Source organism: Schistocerca piceifrons, chromosome 1 (assembly GCF_021461385.2).
Source record: "Schistocerca piceifrons isolate TAMUIC-IGC-003096 chromosome 1, iqSchPice1.1, whole genome shotgun sequence".
Lineage (NCBI taxonomy): Eukaryota > Metazoa > Arthropoda > Insecta > Orthoptera > Acrididae > Schistocerca > Schistocerca piceifrons.
The window spans coordinates 772,780,271-772,789,907 of record NC_060138.1 but is presented as its reverse complement, the minus strand read 5'-3'; positions in this window follow the sequence as shown (position 1 = coordinate 772,789,907).

Below are 9,637 nucleotides of genomic sequence, written 5' to 3'. Positions count from 1 at the left end.
TGTAAGTCTTCCTCGTACCGCATCAGTTCAAAAGTTTATCTGCACACGCGTGGGTCTTTCTAAGAAAGGTTTTACACTGCTGCTTCATTCGACACAGAACTTTACTTTTCCGGGCCACTAAATGCACGGTAAGCGGCGGGCCGGGCGAGTGGGTCTCTCCCTATCCTTTAAACAGTCTGTCCACCTACCTGGATAGGTTGTCTGACCCTTCACTCTGAAATGCTACCTACGAGTGTAGGCGACAAAAGCAGCGTTGATAAAAATTCAACCAAATACCTACCACGCAAAGGCCACAAATTCCAATCCATGGCCAGTAGCTGAAAGTTAGTTAAACTATCGAGTTTTCGGTGTTCTTGCATGATTCGTTTGAAAAAAACATTTAAAATTTCCTTTTAGTTGGTTTATTGACTCTAAACAAGGGAAATGTCTAGCAAGTCCTTATTTAACATCCCGACACAAATTATGCAATGTTACTGACTGTCCTTGTTACACGTTCACACCCAAAAGCAGCCAAAAGATATTTAGTCCGACCCGGTAATTTCAACATCCTGAACAGTCACTGACCCACGAATACTTATGATTTCACACAAGTCAGTCGTTCAGTAGGCTTCTTGTACAGAAGTGCTTGCCATAATGTCTCGTAATTTGCACGAAATACGCCACGCGGAGTTTACGTTCGACTTGAAATGTTCACAAGCGAAATCTTCTAAAATAGATCACTCAAGCTCGAACTTTCTGAAAATACTCAACACTGTAGCCACTTTTCATCAACTACACGAGAACCGGTCAAACACGCGGATTTCTTTATTTTGGTGCAAATTTGATCAGCGCGATATAACATAGGTGTTTCATCGGTCTGAGGCACCAAGCCACTCAAACGTGCGGGAAACGCTGAGTTCCTGCTGGGTAGTATGTTAAGCAGCCAATCAGATCATCTAGAACACTTCTATACTCGCGATATTTCTAATGTCAGCCAATCAGATTACCAAACGTCATTTGAACTAGAGATCTGGGAATTCCGAAACTAGGAAAAATACGGTTCCTACCCACAAAATAAATTATTAATAAATTTAATACTCAACACGCATCCGGGCTGCCCTTTACAAAATAAAGCTCACTCACACATACGCCACAAATTCCCCTATTACTCAACTTTCTCACGCTTACATTTACATAGTTTAAATAGAATATCATATTCTCACTTAACGTATGTCCTCCATTCACTCTCTCAGTCTCTCCAAAACACTCACAAAATCAAAACACAATGAAATAATAATTTTACAATGTACTGTCAATTATGTCAGAAATCTGTGGCAATGAAACTAAAGAAAATTCCAGCAAATTAGGTTATATGAACTTGTCATCTTGGCTGTTGTTTCAATTCATACTGTAACTGAATACATTACAGTCCCTAACTCGGTTTCACAATGCCAGCACAGTTATTATGTGTTTTAAGTAAACATTTATACCTCCGAAAGTATTGAAGTTATTGATGCCGGCCGGGGTGGCCGAGCGGTTCTAGACGCTACTGTCTGGAACCGCGCCACCGCTACGGTCGCAGGTTCGAATCCTGCCTCGGGAATGGATGTGTGTGATGTCCTTAGGTTAGCTAGGTTTAAGTAGTTCTAAGTTCTAGGGGACTGATGACCTCAGCAGTTAAGTCCCATAGTACTCAGAGCCATTTGAACCATTTTTGAAGTTATTGATTTGAAATTTCAGCAGTATGGTTCTGTTATCCATAGAATTTAGTACGCTTAGTATGAAAAATATATCTTAATATTTAATAGCATTTTTTAAGATTCATAGAGAGTATGTGTAACGTATCGCACGTAGCATTAGTCAAGTACACAGCTCGCCCAGTCCAGTAGCCAGCGTCAGCTGTGCAAGCGTGAGAAGCAAAATGTCCTCTCCTACTGGCTCCACGGCAAGCTACGCTTTCAGTGCAACATAACGACTCGTAATAATATGCTACGTTACAACCAGGCGGTAGAACTCTACATCTCTCGGAGCGAAGGCGTTACCGTAGCTACGAAGGGTTTCGCTTCATATGTACAGGAGCGACATTTAAGTGTGACACGCTGTGGAGACCGAATACATGTACTCTATTGCACATCACCACACGTTTGAGGCTATAAAAGATACGTGTGATGCACTTTCACTCGCGTATCAGCCAAATGTGCGAAGGTGCCACAGCAGCAGTATCGCAAACGGCTGACATTACATGCTGGTCAGTGACCAGTGAAAGTGACAGTGCGACACAAAATATCTTATGTTGTGGAATCGCATTGCAAGAAATGTCCAAAATATCCTCCGCCTTATTCAGTGTGACTTTTGACACGTCAGACCATAATCGACACATTCCAAAAAAAAAAAAAAATTTGCATCACCCTGGTTCCCAGACGCTGCAAACGGGCACGGGTTTCTCATTCGTGACTCGGGAAAAGCGCGGTGCTATTTGCGGCCGCGCTTTTCCCAAGTCACGAATGAGAAACCCGTGGCCCGTTTGCAAGGCAGGGGGCACTGGATGTCACCGTGCTCTATGATTCGTCTACCATGAGGTTATAGCGTCAACCTTTGGCGACTGCGCTTTTCTAGCGATTCAGCGTATATATTAGCGAGCCATTGCAGCGACAAGTCAGTAAGCACCTGAGGATGACGAGCAGTTGCCTCGTCGAAATATTGGGCAGCTTCCACATTATCCGACGCGACGACTGTAAACGAATTTTAATTTTATTTAGCCTGGCTTCTGTGTACCGGAAGAAATAGTGCTTCGTTTGATGAATATTCCGGATATTTAAAGTCAGATTTTAATGTTCTGATTGACTTTGTGTGAAACCAAAAGTGCTGATGTCGCTGCTAATGTGAAGAGCATTAACCGTTACTATCTTACCAACAGCACTTTTGGATATATGCATGCATGCTGTGCACGTTTCCAGGAAATCTGCAGAGGTAACTCAGTCGTGGTAGACATGCTCACCATAGACTCTTATATACCCTGCTGGCCATTGAAATTGAAACAAAACGAAGGCAGCATGCGAAAAGCATGAAATTGACGTGAAGAGTACTCATGATTGGATGCGCAAATGATAAGCATGGCATCTGCACAAAGTAGGTAGGAATAACGATGTCTAAGTTTTGTGTATACCAGCAATCGTATTTGAATGTGGTTTATTTGTGAGAAGATAGCCAACATGTGGAGGTATTTGGCAGTGACGCGGTCTTGGCTATCGAGTCTGGGGTTTATTATTCCAGCAGATTGCTGCTCACATTGGTCATGACCCCACGACTGCCATCCGAAAATGAAATCTATAGGTTCTGTGTTATTGTCCAGAGATCGCGGTACCACATCAATGTCGGCAACGCGAATCGATACCAGAGACATTAGCGAGGATTCGCTGCTACCTACAACGACGTATGGGAGGCGCTCCTGAAGACTACGCCTGCCCTTTCAGCAGTGCAGCGCCCTCACGCTGAAGTAAATATAGTGTCGAACTAGAAAGAGTTTTGTGCAGTGCGAGACTTTAGCTGCAGCAGTCAACGTCATCGCTCAGGCTAATGTGATAGTTAAAGTTTCTCATGGACTTGTTCATTTAAATATGGAGCATTTTACTGCTTCAGTATTTAATAACAGCTGTCACATATCAAGCAATCCTGTGGCAAAGACCAGTGTCAAAATTCATCTACATCTACATCTACATGCATACTCTGCAAATCACATTTAAGTGTCTGGCAAACGGATCATCGAACCATCTTCACAATTCTCTATTATTCCAATCCCGTATAGTCCACGGAAAGAGCTCAGTCGGCAATAAATCGGATAGCTGAGTGTCAGCGGGGCGGTCTGTTACGCCAAGGGGCTCGGGTTCGATTCCCGGCTCTGTCAGAGATTTTCTCCGCTCAGGGACTGGGTATTATGTTGCCCTCATTATCATTTCATCATCACCAGTGGAAGGCAACGAGAAACCACCACTGGAATCACTTCCCTAGACGCTCAAGCTGTGGACCTCTCTGACGAGGATTCCCCCATGGCAAGACCTGCCGTAAGGCAGAACACAAAAATTAGATTGGCAATAAATACTGAATGAGAACGACTGCGCAGTTGACGAGTGCCCACAAACCACAAACGTAAAGTCAGCTATAGCTGCAGAAAGACGCATCTATTCCTACGCTGTAAAGAATGCTTGGACGCAATGAGCGTTATATACCCGTTGCGACGTAGCGAATGGTGTGGCGCTCTTACTTTGACGCCGAATAGATCTCGGACTTAGCCAATACTTAAAGGTAGGTTGTGATTATAAATAACAGTCCATGATGTCCTCAGAATTAAACTTGTCACTTGCTTAAATAGTACTCACAAAGTTGCTGGAAACTTTCTCAAACTGTCCAGGGCTGAGATCACTGAAACCTCCTAGGTACGAACTGTGATTACTTACTACGTTTAGAAAACTCTAATGTAAGTGAAGCCGTCCTATTCCATTTTCTACTATGTTTTTTAACTTATTTTATTATTTTTTTAAACGCATCTTCCTGTATCCATTTTTAACGTAATAATGGTTTACAACACTTATGTCTAGATCACGAATTATTTACTATCGACAGTACGAGAACTGCATTGCTCCTTGCTTTCCAATTCAACTAACAGGCGATGAGATGAGATGATGTAGCAAAAGATTCACAAGTGTTATGCTGTAGTTAATGCAGTTTGCTGATATTAATCTTTACCCTTTCTTATATGCGTATTTGGCAATCATGGCATCAATTTGAGATGCGTTAACAGTGGTATATGGTTATTAAATATTAGGTATTACATATAACCTCCCCCCCCCTCCTCAGATCCATTTTTATGAGAGTTTTCGACAGAACATGTAAGTTGTATATAGAGAAGATATGACCTAGTTGTAGCTGGAGAGGATAGTAAACACTTAACGTGTCAGAGTATTTGGGCAAGACTGAGAACGTATTGTTAGAAACTAATGATGCCGCATTAAAGGTTATCTTTTGAACGGTAATCTGAAACATTTGATAGCTTATAACATGGCTGTCGCATGGCAGCGATTACATCATGCGATGGCAGCGTGTTAGCAGTTATACCAACAAAAGTTTTTACTAATTTTTGATTAGTATATGAAGCAAGTAAAACATCTGTAACATTGGTACATCGACAAAATGCTTTCGGTTGGGCGTTCATTACGATTTGTAATGCACAATCGATGTCGACAAGAAATACAAACGTAGATGTGTTTGATATTCTTTTTATTATCTTTAAATATTGTATCAAATTTGGTTCTTACACTGTAACTCCAGAATACCTGCTGCACAGAAATGTCGTAACCTAAAGTGTCTCCCGCAACCCATTTACAGTAAGCCTAAGTCTAAAATACGGAAATCTGACGAATTGTGTTTGATTGTAGAAAGGGCATTACATTGCAATGGGCTGCACTAGTGTGCCATGTATGTCGTCATGATTCGTTCGAGGCTGCAGTGCTGCTGTCGTGACGAGATGAGAAATTTGTGCTTACAGCATAACACGGAATAAAGCTACTCTGTCATGGCGCTAGCTTAGGAGATACAAGAAGATACTGCAGATAGAGGTCATGGCGCTAGTTGTTTTTAGACAGGGCTAATTACGAGTTGTACAGAGTTTTGGTTTGTGTGCAGCCAGGCTGAAGATATCTTGTACGTATTCGTTTCGAAACTTAAGATCGTGGTGTAAATTGCAGACCTTGCCGCAGGTGTTAATACAGAAGGATAAAGAGCAACGAAATTTTAGAAAAAAGGATTAAGAGAGAGAGAGTCACACGAAGCATGAGACATCATGTTTTTTTCTTCACTTTTCCAGTTTAATTAATTTCTTACGATAGGTATTTTTTAATGTGACCTCTTGAACAGAAAGGTTCATACCATATAAATTTGTCATCAAAAGTTCCCATTCATGTATCGTCTATATGCCGTGTGTCTCGAGAACACTTATGTTATAATGAACAGTATCAGGTCCTTTTGAACCTATGAGATTCTGAGGAAAAGGGAAAAAAACTAAGCGATAATGACAAAAAATTACACATGATGCAGCTAACCGGCAGCTGAGTATTGAAGAAGACAGATAGTGACAGTTTATAGCTGTCTGCCGCACCGGAAATCGACCCAGATCTCTGCTTTTTGCAAGCCAGTCTCCTCATCTGAGTCATTTTCAGACATACCAGTTGACTGAATGCTGAACTCGAAAGGCAGGGTCCCGGTTCGAGTCTCTCATCGGCACGGACATGTAACTTGGCACATTTGTTCAGGGCAGGCTATATTTCGCTACCGTTCAGGAACGTGTCACCTCTATAGGTAGACATATAAAGTCGGAGCGAGAAGTTGATGACGTAATTAGAATGTGGTCTATAAGGCAGCTGGGAGTTGAATTCTAACGTGGATAATTTGGTAACCGGAAACCAACGGGCTCTGGTGGTTACTTAATGCTCTGTTCGTAAACTGGTCCAGCGACAACAAAGCAATAGAGAAACAATGTTCAAGTTATTACGAAATTTGGAACTGGATGCGAAGTGCATTACGAAGGCTTCTCAACCACACACACACACACACACACACACACACACACACACACACACACACACACACAAAAGCAGTCTGTGGTCTTAAGTTACCTTTCTTGCTAATGCGATAGTGCAGTGGTCCACTGTCAGTCATAATCTAAAGATATCTAACGCTTTAGCCACTACCATATATGCTGGAATACGTTAAGCGAGCATTGAATAATGAATTACAAGATACTGTTCTCAGTCTCAGTACGAGTAACCAAAAAAAAAAAAACAAAAAAACTAGGGGGTTTGTTGGGCGTTTTGAGAATGGTAGGATATTAAATGATCAGGTTCGCCGTTGTACGAACAGGTCAGCAGTGGCTACGAAAGCCCCTTCTGAGACGGTGCTTATGACGTGAGCCGAGTGTTGGCTGTCTGGGACCCCACTGTCTCGCCACTGTTGGATGGTGAGGGCCTACGGCGAGGCCCGGCGCTGCCGGGAAATGGTTCCGATATGCGAAAGAGCGCGTCGCCAGTTTACGAGCGGCGGCTGCTTTGCCAGCCAGCAGCATCGTTTTCCTGTCATGAAAGCGAAATTGCAACGCAGATATTTTACGCACGTGCTGCCATGGACCACACTTCCCAGAAATCTGATACAGCGTGTTGTCGTGTCTCCCATACAACATACCGCTTTCACACAGGCACTCGGGTGCAGGGCAAAAAAAAAGATGAATCGATCGGTTGGCTCTAAAAAGAGCTTTAGAGTAAAATTAGTTTTGTTTAGCCATTTTTAAATAACTGTTCGTAACACATGTGCTTTTACTTTACTCCTGTAAACGAGTGGCGTATGTACTATCTGCTTTATAGAGCCTGAATATAGCTGAGAAACGCAATTTGACGAGAGTGGTTCTTTTTACAAATTATCATTATTACTTTTCCCTGAAACGTCTGTTGCCATATTACCCACCACCAACAAATAAATCAATGCGTAACGCATTGTTTGAGCCTCAGAACGACGCCACTACTCTCTCCCGCCCTGTACTGAGTAGGTCACTATTTTTGGATGCAATTTCTGTTAACTTTTAACGATACTCTTAAGCCACCTATTAACCAACAAACTGCTCATTCGTCCTTTTTCATGGCATTTTGACAACTTTTCAGTGTCCACACTTGAGAAGCACACTGGAACGTAGCAGGCTCGAAGGAGATGTTTGTTACTCTGAGATTTATTCCACCTGACTACCATGGTGACTAAACCAGATGCTGTAACATCAATGAAAAAAATTTTTGTTCCTTTGCATCGGTGCCAGTGGTTAGTCACTTGAGAGCAGGGGTGCCAAACAAATTACATTAATTAGGGGGTGCAGTGGGCCAACGGCCACCTAACGTTAGTTAAGTGTCACGAACACCACAGACCACGACGTCCATACTTCACGAACATACGTTGCCCTCAGAGATAGTCCTGCTCTTCCGCTCTCGACGTACTCGCTGTAATCTCTTGTGGGAAGAAAAACAAATAATGAAGTTTTTGAAATGAAAAGGTTCGTTTTAAATTAAAAAAGAAAAACGGATCTACCATGATAACTGAAATGTATTTGCGAGGCGCTTTGTCCTCTGAGATAGCACATGTGACATCTGCAAGGGATTGCTACTTGGCACCTATTATTGGATCCGAGAGTACACGAATGGCAGAATATCAGGCTAACGCCTTCTCTTGTGCGCTATATGACGACACATCCACCATTCACTTTCATATTATTCTTCACTATCAATCAGGCCCTACTACTTAGATGTGTTGGACACAGTGGTATAAGGCGAATTAAACGTTGTGGATTACAGTTGTGATTGCAGCAATGTGGGCAATCTTGCATTGAATCGTCTATGAGATGGTATCCTCGCCACGTCGGATTAAAGGGAGACATCAAAGCAATTCAGAGAGGGGCTGATAGATTTGTTGCCGGTTGATTCGATCGGCACACAGCGACGCTTAGTGAACTCAAGCGTCTGGAACCGCGCGACCGCTACGATCGAATCCTGCCTCGGGCATGGATGTGTGTGATGTCCTTAGTTTAGTTAGGTTTAAGCAGTTCTAAGTTCTAGGGGACCGATGACCTTAGAAGTTAAGGCCCATAGTGCTCAGAGCCATTTGAACTATTTTTTAAACTCAAGCGGGAAGCCTTGGAGAGACGACGACGTTCTACTCGCGCGACACCACTGAGAAAATTTTGAGCACCGGCATTTTAGACCGACTGCAGACCGATTCTGCTGCCGCCAACGTACATTTCTCGTGTGGACCACGAAGATAAGAGGCTTGAATGTAGGGTTCGTACGGAGGCTTTTAGACAGGCGTTTTTCCCTTGCTCTATTGGCGAGTGGAGTACAAGAAATGACTAGTAGTCGTAAAAGGTAACCTCCATCATGCACCGTACGGTGGTTTGCGGAGTATGTAAGCAGATGCAGATAAGAGACTTTTTATTTTCATTTCTCCCTACATGATGGCTTAAGATCGAAACTGGTCGGAATAAATAAGAAATAAAAGATTGGTCAGATGCGAATAGGCCTCGCGCCCTGATGGTTCCGTACAAACTTAATTACATACACAGACAGTTCATCTACCCGGAAATCGAGAACCTCGACGGTTCTTGCTCGTTATCGACATTAATACTGGCAAGATATTGGTCGAAGGAGACCAAGACATCCTGGAATGTTTTAAGTTTGAAGCAGGATAATAAATGACAAGAAAAATACTTTTTTCGTGTGGTATAATTACAATTTTTTTCCTTTACTTGTGCTGTGGATCCTTGCTTCTTCCCAAATTTCATGAGTCTAGGACAACCGGGAGTATCCTACAGCTTTTGATGAATGAGTTAGGAAGTTTCAAAATGTCACAGGAATCAATGTATATTTTGACTGCATTGACTTATAAGCGTAACTTTATTGCAGTACCAAGGAGCCATGGACCTTAGTATGTGACATAAATGTGAACTTGACAGGTCTACCTGATTCTTAAGAAAAGGGTTTTCAACAGTTTGACAGACAGACAGATGGGCACCACAGTTATTCGATAAAGGTTCCGTTTTCACGGATGGAAGTACGGAACCCCGCCCCCCCCCCCC